Source organism: Oryctolagus cuniculus, chromosome 1, assembly GCF_051225735.1.
Source record: "Oryctolagus cuniculus isolate XC-2025 breed Fujian yellow rabbit chromosome 1, ASM5122573v1, whole genome shotgun sequence".
NCBI lineage: Eukaryota > Metazoa > Chordata > Mammalia > Lagomorpha > Leporidae > Oryctolagus > Oryctolagus cuniculus.
In genome coordinates this window covers 164,734,765-164,747,686 of record NC_142867.1, presented here as the reverse complement: position 1 = coordinate 164,747,686, position 12,922 = coordinate 164,734,765, and the positions used below count along the sequence as shown (strand labels likewise).

Below are 12,922 nucleotides of genomic sequence, written 5' to 3'. Positions count from 1 at the left end.
TCAGGAAGTCAGGAAGCAGTCAGGGCGGAAGTGCTGGGTTTTTATACTCTAGTACTGGCATGAAATATAGATGACATTTGACATGACATCTGCTTGTGTTAGTCAGGGCTCTCCAAAGAAGGAGAACCAATGGGAGGGCTATGCGTGTGGACAAGGGTTGGGTGCCCCTTATCCAAAATGTTTGTGACCACAAGTGGGTCAGATTTTTTTTTTTTTTTTTTTTTTTTTTTTTTTTGACAGGCAGAGTGGACAGTGAGAGAGAGAGACAGAGAGAGAAAGGTCTTCCTTTGCCGTTGGTTCACCCTCCAATGGCCGCCGCTGCAGCCGGCGCACCGCGCTGATCCTGGCAGGAGCCAGGAGCCAGGTGCTTTTCCTGGTCTCCCATGGGGTGCAGGGCCCAAGCACCTGGGCCATCCTCCACTGCACTCCCTGGCCATAGCAGAGAGCTGGCCTGGAAGAGGGGCAACCGGGACAGAATCCGGCGCCCCAACCGGGACTAGAACCCGGTGTGCCGGCGCCGCTAGGTGGAGGATTAGCCTATTGAGCCACGGCGCCGGCTCAGATTTTTTTTTTTTTGATTTAAGAATATTTGACTTGAGCATCCCTAATCCCACACATCCTCCAGTATTGGGAACTTTTTAAACATCATGCTAGCTCTCTGTCTTCCAGGGGAGAAGGAGAGAGAATGTTAATTTTTAGAAATTTGCTTCCATGGTCATGGGACCTGGCAAGTTTAAAATCTGTAGGGCAGGTCCACAGGCTGGAAACTCAGGCAAGGTGTCTGTTGCTGTCTCCAAGCAAAATTCCTCCTCCTCTAGGAAACCTCAGTCTTTGATCTTCAGGCCCTCACCTGAGTGGATAAGATCCACCTGCATTATGGAGACTACTCGACTCTACTCAGAATATTACTGATTTTAAAGTTAAATCACACTTCAACATTCCTTCACAGCAGCCTTGAGGTTAGTGTTTGATCACACACCACCCAGCAGAGCACTGTAGCCTAGCCAAGCTGACATACAAAATTAACTCTCACACTTCCTGTAACTGAATCTCAGTTTTCTTCATTTGAGGATAAGGAGGTCAGGCAAGGTAATGAGTCAGCACAAAAACCCTCTAAGTCTCAGATTCATGTCCCTCTGAATGCTTTTACTCCTGAGGCTAGAAGCCACTGCTCCATAGGCCAGATAATCTGTCTTTGGAGAACTCTCATGGTTGGCAAATCCTTGCTTGAATTTATTTAACCCCATTTCCTCCTCCTATAATTTTCACGTCTTAAGTACATTTATTTCCTGTGGAAAAGCACCAAAACAGGAAAAAGATCAATTTATCTTAAACAGTGCTCCAAAGTGTACTCTCTGGGATATTCGTTCTGTATGATTGTTAGCATGGGGGGTGAGATAGAGGAGGTTTTGTGGTTAAATGACTCTGGGAAACACTGCATACAAATGCTTCCTTTGGAAGATTTATCTTGATTCATATCAAAGGCTTTGGAATCCTATAGCAAAAAAAAAAAAAAAATCTCAACTAAGCTTTAATTTATCATTTCTCAGACACTTGACCTTGACAAGTCTCCTTTTCTTATCTCAATATCATCCTACACATTAGAAATGAAGGGCTGGGCGTTAGGCCCACATCCCATATCAGTGTCCTGAGTTTGAGTCGCGGCTCTTCTCCTGACTCCAGCTCCCTGATAAAGCATGTCTCGGAGGCAGGAGAGGATGGCTCAAGTACTTGGGTGCTTGCCAGCCATGCGGGAGATAGATCTGGACCGAGTTCCTGGCTTTGCAAGCATTTGGAGAGCAAACCCGTGGATGGCAAATCTCTCTCTGCCTTTGACAAAGCAGAGTGGAAATGAAAGATTTCAACAGGAGTCTGACATTATGAATGCAGATGCTCTCCCCACAGTCACTCAGCACCTTAGTTGTTCTGTCACTTAGCTCTGGTGTGGACAAAACCACCTCAGTTTTTAGTGGCTTAAGATAATTGCCATCTATTATTTCTTCCCAGTCTACAGATGACTGGGTTAGTCTGCTGATCTGGCTTGGTCCTGATGGATATTAACTGTGCTTCCTTATGCATCTGCAGTCAGTTGATGCATAGGGTGGTGGCTGGCTGGTCTAGTTTGGACTTGGGGGGAATGACTCATTTCTATTCCATGTACCTCTTCTATCCTCCCAGCAGGTTAACCCAAGATATTCTCATTGCAGCCTCAGGGTTGAGGGGTGGAAATAGAAACATGTAGACACACAATTTTCTACGTTTCACTTCCATCGAGTTTGCTAAAAAATTCTGTTGGCCAAAGCAAATCACTCTCATGAATTCACAGCAAGAGTGGGGGGGGGGGCTGCAAAGAGAGGGGATATGCAGTGGCCATTCATTGAGACCGTTGGTCATATTCATCTAGCATGATTGTCAAATGTGGATCTGAGACACGGCACTGAAATGACCAGATCAGAATTGTAGAAGAATCATCGTGGAAGTGCAGGTCCTCGGATAGCAAGTCCTCAGACACGCTCAGGGTAGGATTGGTTCCGTGTTCTGTTCAAAACTCCTCAGATGGTATTGATGGTGAGCCCACTTTGGAAACTCACAGTTTGGACCTTTTTTCTGATAAACGATGCTAACTGAGCTCTTACAATTATAAATGCCACAAGGGGTTTACACAGAAGTTTAAGTTGTAGATGTTGGTGCTTCTCCCCAATGTGCCTTCAGTCAGGCACATAAGCCTCAAATGTGGTCAATTATATAGCAACAGGTCAGTTTTTAATTCCATTGCCATCACATCTCTTCAAAATCTGTGCTGGCTCATGAGATCGTTGTAATGATGGCATTTTCTCAAAGTGTGATCGACACACTTTCTTCTGTTTGTGCCGTGCCCTCAGTGGGGGTGGGACCTAGTCCAGAATAGTGCTAGTTTAGTGAGACATTGAAGAGCCTGGAATAGAAGATTCCCATCTCTGCGACTGAGCATACCCAGGGGTCATTGGAATAACTTGTAAGGGAGTTGATGGTGAATAAAATAATATCTCTCAAATATTTTTACAATTCCCCCCAAAGATATTTATATATTGTGTGACTAGTAACATACAGGTGTTACTGAATTTATTATGCCTAATTAGTTTCATGCTTTCGTATGAGGAGCTTCAAAAATTCTGGGAAAATGGAATTAAAAGATAATGAACATTTTCCATGAATTTTTGTAGCCCCCTGTGAAAATATTTTATATATTTATCTATGTATACTTAGTCAACAGATTGTAAATGTGTAACTGACTAATAGCTTGTGAAATTTCAAAAGTCGGGACTGTATTCATTATGTGAGACAACAGCCATAACAAAATGTCATAGACCAGGTGGCTTAAACAACACCATTAATTTTCTCACAGTTCTGGAGGTTGGAAGTCCAGTATCCAGGGGCCGAGAGGATTGGTTTCTGGTGAGGCCCATTTTCCTGGCTTGCAGATGGCTACCTTCTCTCTGGGTCTTCCCTTGGCTTTTTCTTTGTGTGCAAGGGGCTAGGAGGAAAGAGAGTGCATAAGAATGTGCAACTTGATGTCTTTTCCTCCTCTTATAAGGATACCAGTGTTATTGGGCTGGGTTCACCCCAAGTGACCTCATTTAACCTTGTCTCTTTAAAGGTCCTATCTTCAAATGTAGTCATGGAGGACTTAGGATTTCAACTCTTAGTTTTGGAAGGACTTAAAAACTCATAGTTTAGGAAGGACCTAGCATTTCAACGCATAGTTTGCAACTGTCCTTCATGGCAGCCATTGTGTTAGGTTGTGGCTGCATAGAAAATGTCCTCTGTCCTTGCTGCTGCCATTTGAGAGCTGTATGAAGCTTCCCTGGCTTGTCCCTTCATGTTGGGGATTCTGCAGAAATTCTAAGTGGCTAAAAAGACCCCTCGCCCTCCCCGCCTCTTGTGTTCCAACCACATATAAAACATTGAGGCCAAATACATATAGATTGTGTTCGTTCTTTAAAATAATAAACTTATGTATAATCTTCATATCTTAGAACATTGTAATATAAATTTAACTCACCTTTCTGTGCTCACTTTGATAATCTATTACAGCAAAAAAAAAATGACAAACTACCTTTCTTCACATTGCCAGTGAATTTAATTCTTTACAGGCACCTATTTTATATCATTTTTACCAATGAGGGTATAGATGATTGACACTTGAATCAGGAAGCTTTTGCATCTCGGTATAACAGAGAATTCTCATCTCCTAATCTGTGTATGTGCCTCAGTGGAAGTTGGGAAGCAAATGTTAATGGCATGGCAGTTAAGAGTGAGGGCTCTGGAGAAGGAGCCAGCAAATTACAGCTCACAGGCCAAGGTCTGCTTGCTGCCTGTTTTTGTAAATAAAGCTTTATTTAAACATAGCCATGCCCATTTGTTTCGATAGTGCTTATGCCAGCTTTAGGGCTATCACAGCAGAGACGAAAATACTTCGTGTCTGACCATTTTCAGAGAAAGTTTGCTGATGCCTTCCTGCCCCGACACAGTGAAGATCTGTAATTCTCGGCCCTATGGTTTTAGGCAGGTTATTTAGGTTCTCTGTGCCTTTGTTTCCTCCTACATAAAATGAGAATGGTAGCCTTATCTTTCTCAAAAGGGTGTTAGAGCAGCAAATGAGCATATAAAGATGTCAGCCTTGGGCCTAGCCTAATCCCTCACACAGTAGTCGCCCGTATTAACTGAACAACCCACAACATTCTAAATCCATAATGAAGATGCTAAACCAAGAAGAATTTATAATTTATAATTAAAAAGGAAAATTAGCAGTAATTAAAAACCTGACCAACTCACATTGACAGTGGTGAGGCTCCCTCCTAAGTCTCTGCTACCAAATGTGCAGGAATTCTATTTATATGTGGGGCATGCCCAATGGGAGCTTTCAAATGTTGCCAAGCATTGCTGGCACTAACTCATTTGAGAAAAATATAGCATGAATCCTTGGTAAACTCTGGCAATATACTAAGTTTAGTTTAGTAACAACACAGTTAGTAGCCCTTAATAATTCACTTAATATTTACCAGTAAATAGCCCCTCCATATTCCTAAAAATACAAGTGAGTGGAATTAAATTGTATTTTTAATTCTGTTCACAGACTACCAGTTCATACTGTGCAGCTCGGTAGCCCTACTGCTTTTGTGACTTGGCTGGTGGACAGCCGTCTGGTTCAAGGATTCTGGTTCCTGAATTCAATGAAACCAAGTCATAGATTTCATCCTTAGTTACTGCGTCAGCTTGATTCTCTCCTGTGGCCACTGGCTGTGCTTTTCACCATGGTCAGCTGAGGCAAATTGGCCCCTGGGGAAGATGAAGTAGTAGTACAAGCGGTTGGGTAAGCATGAGTATTTTAACTCCCCTGGAAAAATATGTGCCAGTGATGAGTGGTAGCTCAGTAGCATCCAGCTCTGTTCAGGGAAGCACATGATCCCAGAGCTAAGGGCAGTGGAGGTTGCTCCCAGTCTACCTAGCAGTTATGTGGGGTTATGGCCAGTGCTCTTTGCAAGGGGTTAGTTTTATAATTGTTTGTCTAACAACATGAATAACTCATAAAGGGTAATCGAGGTTTTTGTTACATGTAGAAAGTGTAAATAGGAAGTTCCTCATCTAATCTTTTGAATGTTTGTATTCTTATCAGTGTCCGGAGTCTCTTCACAAAATGCTGGAAAGAAACAAAAATAATTATTAAACTGTGAGCATGACTGGGAAAAAGACCTCAAGAATAATCAGTGGCATGGCAATATTCGTTTGTCACAGGAAACTCTAATTATATTTTCTCTTTAAGGTACCCAGTAGATTTTTATATAGACTTATTTTTTAGAAGTTTTATGTTCAAAACAAAAATGATTAGAAGGTACAGAGATTTCCAAATGCCCCTGTTCCCCAAAATGCATGACCTCCCTCATTGTTAGCACCCTCCACCAGCATGGTATATTTGTTACAGTTGACTAACCTACAATCACATGTAATTAGAGTTTACCATAGGGTTCATTCTTAGTGTAATATACTCTGTGGGATTGGGCAGATGTATGGTGAAATGCATATACCATTATAGTGCCGTACCAAGTGTTTTCACTGCTGTAGATTCTGGGCTGTGTTTGTTCATCGTGCCATCTTCCCTAACCCTAGAAACTTCCACTATTCTGACTGTGTCTGTAGTTTTACCCTTTTCAGAGTATCACATAGTGAGAAGCATGTAGTCTGTAGTTTATACACGCTGGTTTCTTTCACTTAGTATTGTACGTGTAAGTTTCTTTGTAATTTCATGGCTGATAGCTCATTCTTTTGTTTGTGCTGAGTAGTATTGTGGATAGCTGATGGTTTATCCATTTGCCGGCTGAAGGGCATCTTGGTTGCTTTCACATTTTGGCAGTTGTGAATAAAGCTGCTGTAAACATCATGTGCATGTTTGTATGTGGACATACGTTTTCCATTCCTTTGAGTAAATACCAAGAAGTACAATTGCTAGATCTTATGTGTAAGAGTACATTTAATTGGGCAATTGAAAAGGCATTTTCAAAAGAGAAAATCCAAGTGGCCAAAAGACACATGAAAAAATGCTAAGGATCACTAGCCATCAGGGAAATGCAAATCAAAGCCACAATGAGGTTTCACCTCATGCCAGTTAGAATGGCTCTCATATAAGAAATCAACAAACAACAAATGTTGGCAAGGATGCGGGGGGAAAGGTACCCTAATCTACTAATGGTGGGAATGTAAACTGGTGCAGCTACTGTGAAAGACAGTCTGCAGATACCAGAACAATCTGAATTGAGGCCTACCATATGACCCAACCATGCCACTCCTGGGAATTTACCCAAAGAAGTTGAAAACAGCATATGAAAGAGTTATCTGTGCCCCCATGTTTACTGCCACTCAATTCACAATAGCTAAGATATGGAGTCAACACAGATGTCTGGAAGCTGAAGACTGGATAAAGAAATTATGGGTTATGTACACCATGAAATGCAACACAATGGTAAAAAAAAAAAAGAAACCCTATTGTTTGTAACAAAATAGATGCAACTGGAAAACACTCTACTTAAATGAAATAAGCCAGTCCCATAAAGACTAATATCATGTGTTCTCCCTGATCTGTGGTAACTAATGGAACATTAAAAGGTAATCTATAGAAGTGAAATTAACACTTGGAGATGCAATGACTTTCAACAGCCCTTGTCTTGACTGTTGAGGAACGGATTTTTTTTTGCACTAGTTATTGAACTCTTTACTTAGTGTAAGATTAATCTTCTGTGTATAAAGTTAGTTGAAAATACATCTTTGAGGCCAGCGCCATGGCTCACTAGGCTAATCCTCCGCCTTGTGGCACCGCCACACCGGGTTCTAGTCCCGGTCGGGGTGCTGGATTCTGTCCCAGTTGCCCCTCTTCCTGTCCAGCTCTCTGCTGTGGCCCGGGAGTGCAGTGGAGGATGGCCCAAGTGGTTGGGCCCCTGCACCCACGTGGGAGACTATGAAGAAGCACCTGGCTCCTGGCTTTGGATCAGCGCAGTGTGCCAGCCGCAGCACGCTGGCTGCAGCGACCATTGGAGGGTGAACCAACGGAAAAGGGAGACCTTTCTCTCTGTCTCTCTCTCTCTCACTGTCCACTTTGCCTGTCAAAAAAAAAAAAAATAGATCTTTGAAAAGAATAAGAATGGGAATAGGAGAGGGAAGAGGAAGAAGGATGGGAGTGCAGGTGGGAGGGTGGGTAGAGTGGGAAGAATCACTGTGTTCCTAAATTTGCTTTTATGAAATGCATGAAGTTTGTATATCTTAAAGATTTCTGGCAGGAAAAAAGTACATTTAATTTTTTTTTTTGACAGGCAGAGTGGACAGTGAGAGAGAGAGACAGAGAGAAAGGTCTTCCTTTGCCGTTGGTTCACCCTCCAATGGCCGCCGTGGCCAGCGCGCTGCGGCCTGCGCACCATGCTGATCCGATGGCAGGAGCCAGTTGCTTCCTCCTGGTCTCCCATGGGGTGCATGGCCCAAGTACTTGGGCCATCCTCCACTGCACTCCCTGGCCACAGCAGAGAGCTGGCCTGGAAGAGGGGCAACTGGGACAGAATCTGGCACCCTGACCAGGACTAGAACCTGGTGTGCCGGCGCTGCTAGGCAGAGGATTAGCCTAGTGAGCTGCGGCACCGGCCCTGTACATTTAATTTTATAAGAATTCCTAAATTGTGTTCCAAAGTAGCTATGCCATTTTACATTCACACCGTCAATGAATGAGAATTCCTGTTGCTCCATATACTTGCCAGTATTTGGTGTTGTCAGTGTTCTGGATTTGGGTCATTCCAATAGTTGTGTAATGATGTCTTGTGTTTTTGATTGTGTTTCTCTAGTGACATAGGATGTGGAGCATCTTTTTATATGTGTATTTTTTATCTGAATATCTTCCTTGGTTAAGCATTTGTTAAGATCTTTGGGCCATTTTTAAATTGGTTTGTATGTTTTTCCTTTTTTTTTTTTTTTTTTTTTTTTTTGACAGGCAGAGTTAGTGAGAGAGAGCAGAGAGAAAGGTCTTCCTTCCGTTGGTTTACCCCACAAATGGCCGCTATGGCTGGTGCGCTGCGCCGATCCGAAGCCAGGAGCCAGGTGCTTCTTCCTGATCTCCCATGGGAGTGCAGGGCCCAAGGACCTGGGCCATCCTCCACTGCCTTCCCGGGCCACAGCAGAGAGCTGGACTGGAAGAGGAACAACCGGGACAGAATCCGGCGCCCCAACCGGACTAAAACCTGGGTGCCAGAGCCACAGGCAGAGGATTAGCCTGTTGAGCCGCGGAGCTGGTCTGTATGTTTTCTTATTGTCGAGTTCTAAAAGTTATTTGAGTAATTTGGGTGAGTCTTTTATTACATATGTCATAATTATGTTCATCCAGTCTTCAGTTTGTCATTTTAGTCTTTTAACAGAGTCTCTCACAGAACAGAAATTTTTAGTGTTAATCAAATTTGATTTATTATTTCTTTTATAGTTCGTGACTTTGGTGTTGTATCTAACAGATTTCCACTCCCAAGGTCATCTATGTTTTCTCCTTTATTATAGTCTAGGAATTTTATAGTTTTGTGTTTTACAGTTCATTTTTTGATGGGAGTAAAGTTTGTATCTAGATTCATTTTATTCTTTAGGTTCCGCATCATTTGTTGAAAAGTCCATCTTTCCTTCATTGTATTGCCTTTGCTCAAAATCAATTGTATATTATGTGTATAGGGTGTATATGTCTGTCTGTTTGTGGGAGCAGGTGTCTGTGTATATGTTTGTTTCCAGGAGTATCTACACATGTGGATGTATCTGTTTCTGGAATTGTGCTTGTGTGTGTATAGAATCATGTGTGTATGTGTGTATATGTCTGCAATCTCTTTTGTTCACTGATCTATTCCTCTATTCTTTTACCAGTATCACATTATCTGAATTTTAAAAATTTATTATTTGAAAGAATGACAGAGAGACAGAGACAGACAGAGAGAGAGAGGGAGTGAGAGTGAGAGGGGACAGGAAAGGGATGGGGAGAGAGTTTTTCCATCTTCTTATTCACTCCCCAAATAGCCACGATAGCTGTGGCTGTGTCAGACTGAATTCAGGAGCCTGAAACTCTATCCTGGTCTCCTACAAGAGTGGCAGGGGCCCAAGTACTTGGATCATCTTTGCTGCTTTCTCAGGCACATTAATAGGGAGCTAGATCAGAAGTGGAGCAACTTGAACTCTGCTTCGTTATGGGATGCCAGCATCACAACATCTGCTCCGTTATGGGTTGCCAACAACCCTCTGCACCATCATGACTGGCCTGAGATTTACAGGTTGTTTTGTTTTGTTCTGTTCTGCTTTGTTTTATGGTTATTGAGAGGCAGAGAGAAGGAGACAGAGAAAGAGAAAGGGAGAAAGATCAAAGTGATTCTTGATACAGTTGAATTAATATAAGGAGACTTTAAAAAGTACATAACAATAGAATTTAAAAAGTGTATTTTGGGGGCCGGCACTGTGGTGTAGTGGGTAAGGCTGCCACCTGCAGTGCTGGCATCCCATCTGGGCGCCAGTTCGAGTCCTGGCTGCTCCACTTCCAATCCAGCTCTGCTATGACCTGGGAAAGCAGTAGAGGATGGCCCAAGTCCTTGGGCCCCTCCACCCATGTGGGAGACCTGGAGGAAGCTCCTGGCTCCTAGCTTCAGAATGGCACAGTTCTGGCCATTGTGGCCAATTAGGGAGTGAACCAGCGGATGGAAGACCTCTCTCTCTCTCTCTCCCTCTCTCTCTCCCTCCCTCTCTCTCTCTCCCTCTCTCTCTCTCTGCCTCTCCTTCTCTCTCTCTGTAACTCTGACTTTTAAATAGATAAGATAAAATCTTTTTTTAAAAAGTATATTTTGTTGAAAAAATTTTTGAAATCCATGTATATTTTTTTCAAAATATATATTTGCATTAAAATGTTCAAGACTGGTCATATGTATGATTTAACAATTATGTTCTTCATTTTTGATATCCTTGGTTTCTTTTGTAAATCTAAGTTTCTGAATTATATCAACTTCTTTCTCCATAAGGAACTTGTTTGTGTGGTTTTTTTCCTTCTGAAGAACCTTCATACTATTTTCCAAAATGGATATACTAACTTATTTTCCTATTAACAATGTATAATGGTTCCCTTTAAAATAGAATTACTATATGGTTCAGCAATCTCACTTCTTGGTATATATCTGAAGAAATTAAAATCAGTTTGTCAAAGAGATACCTGCACTCCTGTGTTTGTTTCATATCACTTACAATATCCAAGATATGGAAGCAACCTAAATGTCCATCAGTGTATAAATATATAAAGAAAATGAGGTATAATATACATACACACGATGAAATACCATACAACATTTTAAAAGAAGCAAATTGTGTGATTTGTGATAATGTGGATAGAACTGGAGGAAATTTTGCTAATTCAGATACACCAAGCACACAAAGACAAACATTGTGTAATTTCTCCCATATGTGGAATCTAAAAAGGTTGGTGTTATAGAAACAGACTGGAAAGGTGATTACCAGAAGTAGGGGAAGAGGAGTGGTGGGGTAAGTGGAAGATGTTGATAAAATGATACAAAGTCTTAGTTCAGCTGTGGAAATAAATTTCCCACTGGGTGGTGACCTCTGAAAGCAATAATGTATTATGTATTTCAACACTGCCAAAAGACTAGGTTATTAATGCTCTTACCACAAAAAAAGCTAAGTTGGTGAGGTGATAGATATGTTCATTAGCTTGATGGAATTTTTCTTCAATGTCTACATGGATCAGAGCATCAGATTTTATCCTGTACATATAAACAATTGTTATTTGTAGTTCAAAACAAAATTTAAAGTAGGAAAAATAAAAATAGGCTGGCACCACGGCTCAATAGGCTAATCCTCCACCTTGCAGTGCCGGCACACTGGGTTCTAGTCCCAGTTGGGGCGCCGGATTCTGTCCCAGTCGCTCCTCTTCCAGTCCAGCTCTCTGCTATGGCCCGGGAGTGCAGTGGAGGATGGCCCAAGTGCTTGGGCTCTGCACCTGCATGGGAGACCAGGAGAAGCACCTGGCTCCTGGCTTTGGATCAGTGCAATGCGCCAGATGCAGCGTGCTGGCCGCAGCGGCCATTGGAGGGTGAACCAACAGAAAAAGAAGACCTCTCTGTGTATCTCTCTCTCTCTGTCCACTCTGCCTGTCAAAAATAAAAATATATATATATATATATTCCTTAAGTACTTCTTGCAAGTCTGTTCTACTGGTAACAGATTCTCTCAAATTTTGTTTGGGAAAGTTTCTGTATTTTCTTCACTTTTGCAGAGTTCAAAATTCTGGATTGGTGATTCTCTACTCTCAGCCTCTGAAATATTTCACTCTACTTTTTTGTTGCTTGCATGGTTTCTGAAAAGAAGTCATATGTAGGTTTTACTTTTGTTCTTCTCTGTATAAAGGCTTTCTTTCCTGCTTTGACTTCCTATAACATTTTAAAAAATCATCAATTTTCTGTAGTTTGAAAATGATGGACCTACCTGATGTTTTGTTTTCATTTTGAATTTTTCTTATTTAATATTGTGTACACTTCCTAGGTTTGTGGTTTGGTATCAGACATTGATTTGGGCACATTCACAGTCAGTATTGTTTCAAACATTTATTTTGTTTCTTTCTTTCTTCTCTGTTTGATATTCCCTTTATGTGTTTCAACTTTTGTGTTGTCCCACACACAGTTCTTAAATATTCTGTTTTGTTATTGCCATCTTTTTTTCTCTGTTTTATGAATTTTTAAGGGTTCTGTTGAGACATCTTCAAGCTCACATGTAACTTCTTTTCTCAACTGTGTTGTCTAATAATGAGCCCATCAAAGGCATTCTTCATTTCTGTTCTTAGAATTACATCTCTCTTTTCATATTGGTCTTCTGTTTTTTTTTTTTAATGTATATTTTTATTTATTTTCATCTACTTGAAAGATAGAATGACAGAGAGAATGTGTGTGTGTGTGTGTGTGTGCATGTGTGAAAGAGAGAGAATCTCTTCCATGTGCTGATTTATATATCAAATTCCTGCAACAAACAGGCTGAGTCAATCCAAGGCCAGGAGCCCAGAACCCAATCAGGTTCTCTCACATAGGTAGCAGAGACACAAGCACCTTAGCCATTATCTGCTGCCTGCCAGAATGTGTTAGCAAGAAGGTGGATTGGAAGCCCAGGAGCCAGTACTCAAACTACGCACTTCCATATGGGGTGTGAACATTGCAAATGGAGGCTCAAACCAACGTGCCACAACACTGCCCCCTGGTCATCTGTTCTTATTTACTATCAACTTTATAAATTACAGTCCTCAGCATATCAAGCATAGCTGTTTTAAATGCCTAGGCTGATAATTCCAACACCCCTTCCATAACTGAATTGATTCTGATGCCTGCTGTGTCTTTTC

General features: G+C 41.6%; 1 long non-coding RNA gene across 3 annotated transcripts in view; it reads left to right on the top strand.

Moving 5' to 3' along the window:
* Window positions 1-10,732, top strand: part of LOC149128738 (uncharacterized) — a 56,941-nt gene extending 46,209 nt beyond the window's left edge. For all 3 annotated transcript variants that reach the window (XR_016223443.1, XR_016223447.1, XR_016223439.1), the window contains one exon: window positions 8,507-10,732. This is a non-coding gene — a long non-coding RNA (uncharacterized LOC149128738). The remainder of the gene's footprint in view (window positions 1-8,506) is intronic.
* Window positions 10,733-12,922: the final 2,190 nt, after the last annotated feature.